This window comes from Desmodus rotundus, chromosome 4 (assembly GCF_022682495.2).
Source record: "Desmodus rotundus isolate HL8 chromosome 4, HLdesRot8A.1, whole genome shotgun sequence".
Taxonomy (NCBI): domain Eukaryota; kingdom Metazoa; phylum Chordata; class Mammalia; order Chiroptera; family Phyllostomidae; genus Desmodus; species Desmodus rotundus.
Window position 1 is genome coordinate 31,154,089 of NC_071390.1, and position 6,081 is coordinate 31,160,169.

Below are 6,081 nucleotides of genomic sequence, written 5' to 3' on the forward strand. Positions count from 1 at the left end.
AAAAAGGATCTACCAAGTTGTTAGGAGGTAAATCATTAAAAATAATTTTGGGGGATGCATCATTATGTGATTTGTGGCACAGAGCTTCAGAAAGAGTTTGAAGAATTGAGTAAAATTATGCGAACATGGTTTTTCAGCAGTTACATCTGTTGAATAAATGGGAAAGAACTGATGTCGAATATCTCTCCTCTATCAATAAATAATAATCATCACTAGACATATAAATTAAATGGAAAAGTCCATTTATGTCATTAATAGATTTATTGTTAATAGTTTTATTTTAATGTTAATAATTATTCATTAAACTTTTAATATATTTGTGATCTTTTGACAATTTTATACTATTAGAAATTATAATAAAGAATTATTTAAAAATTAAGGGAAGAGCTGAACTGTGGGTCGACCAAGTGGCTTTGGAATCACCACCACCACAGCCAGTCAGTCGCAGGGCACCCTTTGTTACTACAAGTTGGAGAAGTGGGCCACGGAGAAGGTGTGCAAGGCTGGCAAATGGAAGAACCAGAGGCTGAAGCAAGCCAAAGAAAAGGTTCAGTCTGAAATTGTGTTGTACTGCCTGGAGAAGGAGAAGAAGTTCAAGGTCAAGCACGCTGTGGCTCTGGGATTCCAGGCAGTTCAGTTGCAGCACTGAAGTGAAGAAGGACACCCAGAAGAAGATGATCATTCTCCAGGCTTACTTCCGGCAGAACAGGGATGAAGTGCCGGATTGCCTGTTGGCCTTTGCCACATCCGGCCACAAAGCCATGAAAACTACAGCATAACTGGATAGAGGAACAAGAAAGAAGCACCTGTTCCATGGACTGGCATTTTCGATGCCTCCATGGAATATGAAGTTTTTCAAGTCTTCTGAAAAAGCTACTAAATTATTTCTGTACATTACATACTAGGTCCTTTTATTTTGGAGAACAGCAAATCTTGTTTCTTAGATGTAGTAAGAAACACTTTTTTTTTAAAAGAAAGACAAGAATTAAATATATGTATTTTTTTCTTAAAACTTTCTCGAAGGTTAGGGGCTTTTTTTATGAAAAAGTAGTAAATAGTTGTTTTTAACCTGCGCAAAGCAGCAACCAGCCTTGAAATAGCCCTTTCTGGCTAAGGGTTGGAAAAATGAATACTTGTGTAATTGTATGGGCTGTTTTTAGTATCTCTTTATCAAAATTACTAGATGATAGAATTCAAGAACTTGTTACATGTTATTACTTGGTATACTGATAATCATTTAAAAATAAAGACTCTTTATCATACAAAAAAAGAAAGTGAAAGAAAATGCAACCTATGATCACAAGGTATAGAAACAATGAAAATATCCATGTGTTTTCATTTTTTAGTTGCAAAGAAGGATCAATTAATCAATAAAAGACTTTAAGCATACTAATGCATTTCATTAGGATGTATACTTATAGAAATATGTAAAACACCTCTAAAAAAGTGGAATGGGAATATGAAATTGAAGGAAAAAAAAACCCAAAATAGAAATGTTCATTCTGTTAAATGAGTTTTTTTCCCCCTAAAGTGATTAGGTATCAAGTCACTATTCTATTGGGTATATTTTTTAAATGTGTAACAATTTTATTTTAAACTGTCAATTTTTATAATGTGTCTTAAAGTTCATTCTTTATAACTATTTAAAATTATGGTAAAAATTTGTATATGTCAGCATAAATATTTCTAAGTGTTAGCATAGGCAGGTAGTTAGTTATTAACAAAAGAGAAGAAAGCCAGACCGCTAATTAAGCCAGGTTACCTAGGGGATTGCCACATTGCTCCACCAAGCAATGAACATCCCCCTGAGGAGGGAGGAAGGATGACTTTCCAATCACCCCAGAGGACCAATCAGATAGTTTCTGCAGATGAGGGGTGGGGGAACCAGTGAGGGGAAGGGGAACCAGTGAAGGGAAAACTGTCTGCTGAGGTATGTGCAGTAGGAGCCAAAATGGTGACCGTAAGAGGAGGAGGGAAGGAGTCTAGCCTGGGAGAATCTGGGAAAAAGACTGGGTGGGATGAAGGCAGGAACTCCAGGATATCCAGGAAAGGGCCTGGTTAGGGGGAGGGCCCTGCTCAGGCCCTGGAAGAATTAGGAAGAAGCTTGGTTAGTTGGAAAGAAAGTTTACCCTTTCCCAAACCCAAGGACATATAATCACAGCTTAAAGGCCCAATGTTTACAGTGCTCTCTCTGTCCACAGCAGCTGCAGGGCAGCCACAGGGACGGGAGTGTAATGTGGTTCAAAGGATATTGCCCCATAAGCCTGGCTTGGGGGGTGGGAGAAGCAGAGCACAGTGACTGGGAGACTTTGCATATCTAAGGCAACTTGGCTAGCTTAATAGTTATGTTAAAAAGCTGTGCCAGCTGCGCCTGGAGACAGGGAGATGGGCGGGACTTTAACCCCTGAAGGAGCCGGGTACTTGCCAGCTTGGAGGTGGTTCCCTCTGCCTCATTGGGCCACGCATACCTGGACTAACAATGGCAGCCAGAGAATGTAGAAGATAATGGGGAACAGGCAGATGTAGCCCACTGTGGGCGGAGTCGGAAATGGAGTCGCCCCAGGAGCTCTGGGTGGGGGTTTAAACTAGGCGCGGCAGCCAGTTGCTCTCTTGGCCATATGGGGAGTTTTCAAAAGGTTTCCACTTTGACATCTGCCACATTTCCCTTTTACCTGATGTGTTCAATTTAAAACAGATTGGGATGTTTACAAACATTTAGATTCTGCCTAGTTGTTACTTCAGCTTTCTCCTTCACTAGGCTCTGATGTTTTTATCTCTTACCAAAGAATGGTGACTCACCAGGTAACACAACTATTAGCGAAGTTGGTCAGAATCTAATCTAAATTGGTTCGCTGCTCTCTGAATTCCCCCACCCATAGGTGAAAGAGGAAATGAATCAGGAAGAGTGAGGAGACTATTAACAAGTGAATGAAAGGAAATCATTGCACAATAGGATACCCAGGCCTACCCATTTCAGATTTGAGTTTAGCTCCTTGTGTCAAATGAAGAAGGACTGGGCACCTTTGACAGGATCTTTAAATAGGATTGAGAGGCCAATAGCTCTATGCTCCAAGCCCAGAGATAGCAGAAGGGTTTTAGGATGAATGGGGAATAAAATGCTCAAGAGAGAAAAAAATACAGAGAACAACTGGAGGACATTTTCATGGCTCTTCTGCAGTATTAAGGATGGAGCACTTGAACTCTGAAAATGTGTTGCTTCAAAGTTTATAAAATAAAGTAAAATAGATAACAAAGGAGGAGCCTTGGAGGGAATAATTTTTTGTTCAATTTTTTTTTTTTAAGTAAAGGAGACTAGCGTGGACCAGTGAAGGAACATTAGAGCAAGTTGCATTAGAGTCCTTTATCACCATATTCTTATCCCAAAATTTAGCTCCATACTCGTATTTCCAGTCTGAAGTATTAAGTGTGCTAAAGGGATTGTACATGTGAACAGATTTATTTTTTCAAGGTCTTGTAACAACTTCTTTCTTGTTTCTTGAGATTAGAAAGCAAAAGAAAAACCAAACCCCAGAACAACCATTTGGCTTGGATATATAGAATTAAAGGATGATTATTTCATCTCTCAATTTCTGGGGGTTAAATTTGTCCATCAGGTTGGCCCATCCTCATCTCCCCAGATTTGAATGCAGTTTTGCAATTCTGAGAGTGAGTGGAGCATGTTACACTTGAAAACCATTCACATTAATATGAACCACTTTTTCACTCTACACCCAGTAAGATTTTCATTACAAAGAAGCAGAAAAGAAAAATGGTGTGTCCCTTACAAGCTATTAGAAGGGTGTTCACGATTCCCATTAGCAGGAATGTCACTTACTGCAGTGATTCCTGCCAACCGTTTGGTCCCACACTTCCCTGCAGATGACCCCTCTCATAAGAAAGAATACAAATGCTCAAAGCCATTGGAATAAGACAATAAAAGGCTTTCTGTAAATGCTAAACATTTGTAAAAACATTATCCAAATATTACTTCCTAAGCCCTTAAATGCACAATCCCAAAGAAAGGTCTTTTAAACCCTTAAAGTATCTGTCATAGCACTTCTCAGGTGTAGACTTGTGATGCCATATTTCGCTGAGATTCAGATACAGGAATGTCTGCTTTGTGAATGCTACCACAGCTTTCTGAAAGGGGAAACTCATCACAACATGCCGGGAAACACCACCATATGTCTTCTCCATCCGGAGTGGTCACATTATATACTTTTGTCATCTCTTGCTTAACTTTACAGAATCAAAACCCAATGCTCCTCACCAACATGTAAAGTTTCGTACCTCTAAATATTTCCCATGTCTCACTGAAATACCATGACTCAGGCTCTGTGAATAGATCAATAGTTATTACCTGATGTCTCTGGGGATCTGTCTCCAAGTCTTGGGAGCTTCAGGTGATTCCTGCCCTTCCAGAAGCAGCTGTCAGTGGAGCATGCTCTGTTCTCAACAGCCCAACAGATGTTGCAATGAGAAATTTCTCAACTGAGACAAATTAATTATGGCTTCAAGTACAACAGATGCCACCCAGGCAACCTCGTTATGTGAGTTCTTAGGCAGTAATGAAAAAAAAGTTGCAATGAACTAAAATCCCTGCTCAGGCCAAGCCAGTCATGTGCCTCAAGGGTCAGATGAATTGGAAGATCCTCAGCAGAATACAGAGTCTCAATTCAGAAAATAATTTTCACCTACAGTTGGATGCAATGACTCAGTCATATAAGCATCTTTGTAAACTGCCTAATCACCTTGCATTGTCCAACCACAACACCTATAATGCTATTCATTTCTAATTAATGCTCTCATTAATTTGGTTTTCCTAATTTCCTCTACCTTGTTATGTAAATTGGGTATTCAAACTGGCAGAAAATGCAAAGAAAAGTACCCAATTTTTTTCACTGAAGCCTAGAAAGACAGTGTCTCTCATTTCCAACCAGCTGAAGACAAACAAACCAACCCCCCAAAACAATAAATAAATAAACACACACCAGACCTTTTTCTTTTCGTAACCAGTCTTTTCCAACCACACAAGCAGCTCCTGCATCTGCACTGGGTGGAGGTTTGGTGTTAGATAAGCTGTAAGGAATTTTAGACCTATATAGATTTTTATTTTTTTATTATTTTATTTTTATTATAATTATGAGGCTGCAAATCTAATCTGGCTAAATTCACCCAACCAGACTTCTAGTATGATTTTAAAACTAACATCTTACATGCTTAAAAGTCACCTAAAGCAGAGAGAGTAGTATTCTTGAAGGAATTTCTGAATTTTCACTGTTGGTACAGGCATGTCATGTTGACTGACACCCCCTCAGAGCACAGGAGACAGGAGACGGCTGTAAATGCACTTTTTTCACATTGCGTTACTTAGGCCCAAGACTTAGTGGCATGTGGCTGATTTACATATCTTCAAGTATCTTTGCATCGCGTCAATTCTTAAATACATTTTAGGCAATTTGATTCAAAATTGTAGGTGGAATTAGCTTTAATGTGTAGTTGGAAATGGAAGTGATTCATGAATCGGACATCATCCCGTCTAATAAGTAGAAAGGCACTCTGGGGAGGGAGGGGTGTTGTACACAGTGAAAGGCTTTTATTTGAAAAAAGGTGGGGCAAGGGAGCTTTAGCAAAAGAGATTATTTTTATGCCATCTTTTTTGGGCAAAAGGGACTAGCAAGGGTTTTATCATGCAGATTGTCTCTTTTTCCTTTGAGGGGGTGGGTGAGTAAAGAGGATCCCTGTACTTGACCAGAGAATTCTAGACTGATTAGGATCACATTTCTGATGAAGGCTGAAGCTGCAGTAGGTTAGGTATCAAATCTACTTTTGCTATTAGATGCTTTAGTGCAGGTGACACCGTTTTGGGTCTATGGTTTTCTTTTTAATGCTATAATAGTTTCAGCAGTTTAATTAAAATTTTACATAGATTTATTTGCTTTATTAGAAGCATTTTATATAATGTCAACATAAGAAACAGTCAAACCTGTAGAGAATTTTTGTGAGTTTATTTGAGCCAAACTGACCATTGCTGGGAAGCAAAATCCCAACAATTGAGAAAATGCTCCAGAGAATGGCAGC

General features: G+C 39.1%; 1 protein-coding gene across 1 annotated transcript in view; it reads right to left on the reverse strand.

Annotated features, from left to right (window-relative positions):
• The window catches only part of LIPK (lipase family member K), a 39,659-nt gene extending 35,181 nt beyond the window's left edge, over nucleotides 1-4,478 (reverse strand). Inside the window, exon 1 of the mRNA XM_024563432.3 lies at nucleotides 4,361-4,478. The gene's annotated coding sequence lies outside the window, so the exon portion shown is untranslated. The remainder of the gene's footprint in view (nucleotides 1-4,360) is intronic.
• Between the last annotated feature and the right edge of the window lie 1,603 nt (nucleotides 4,479-6,081).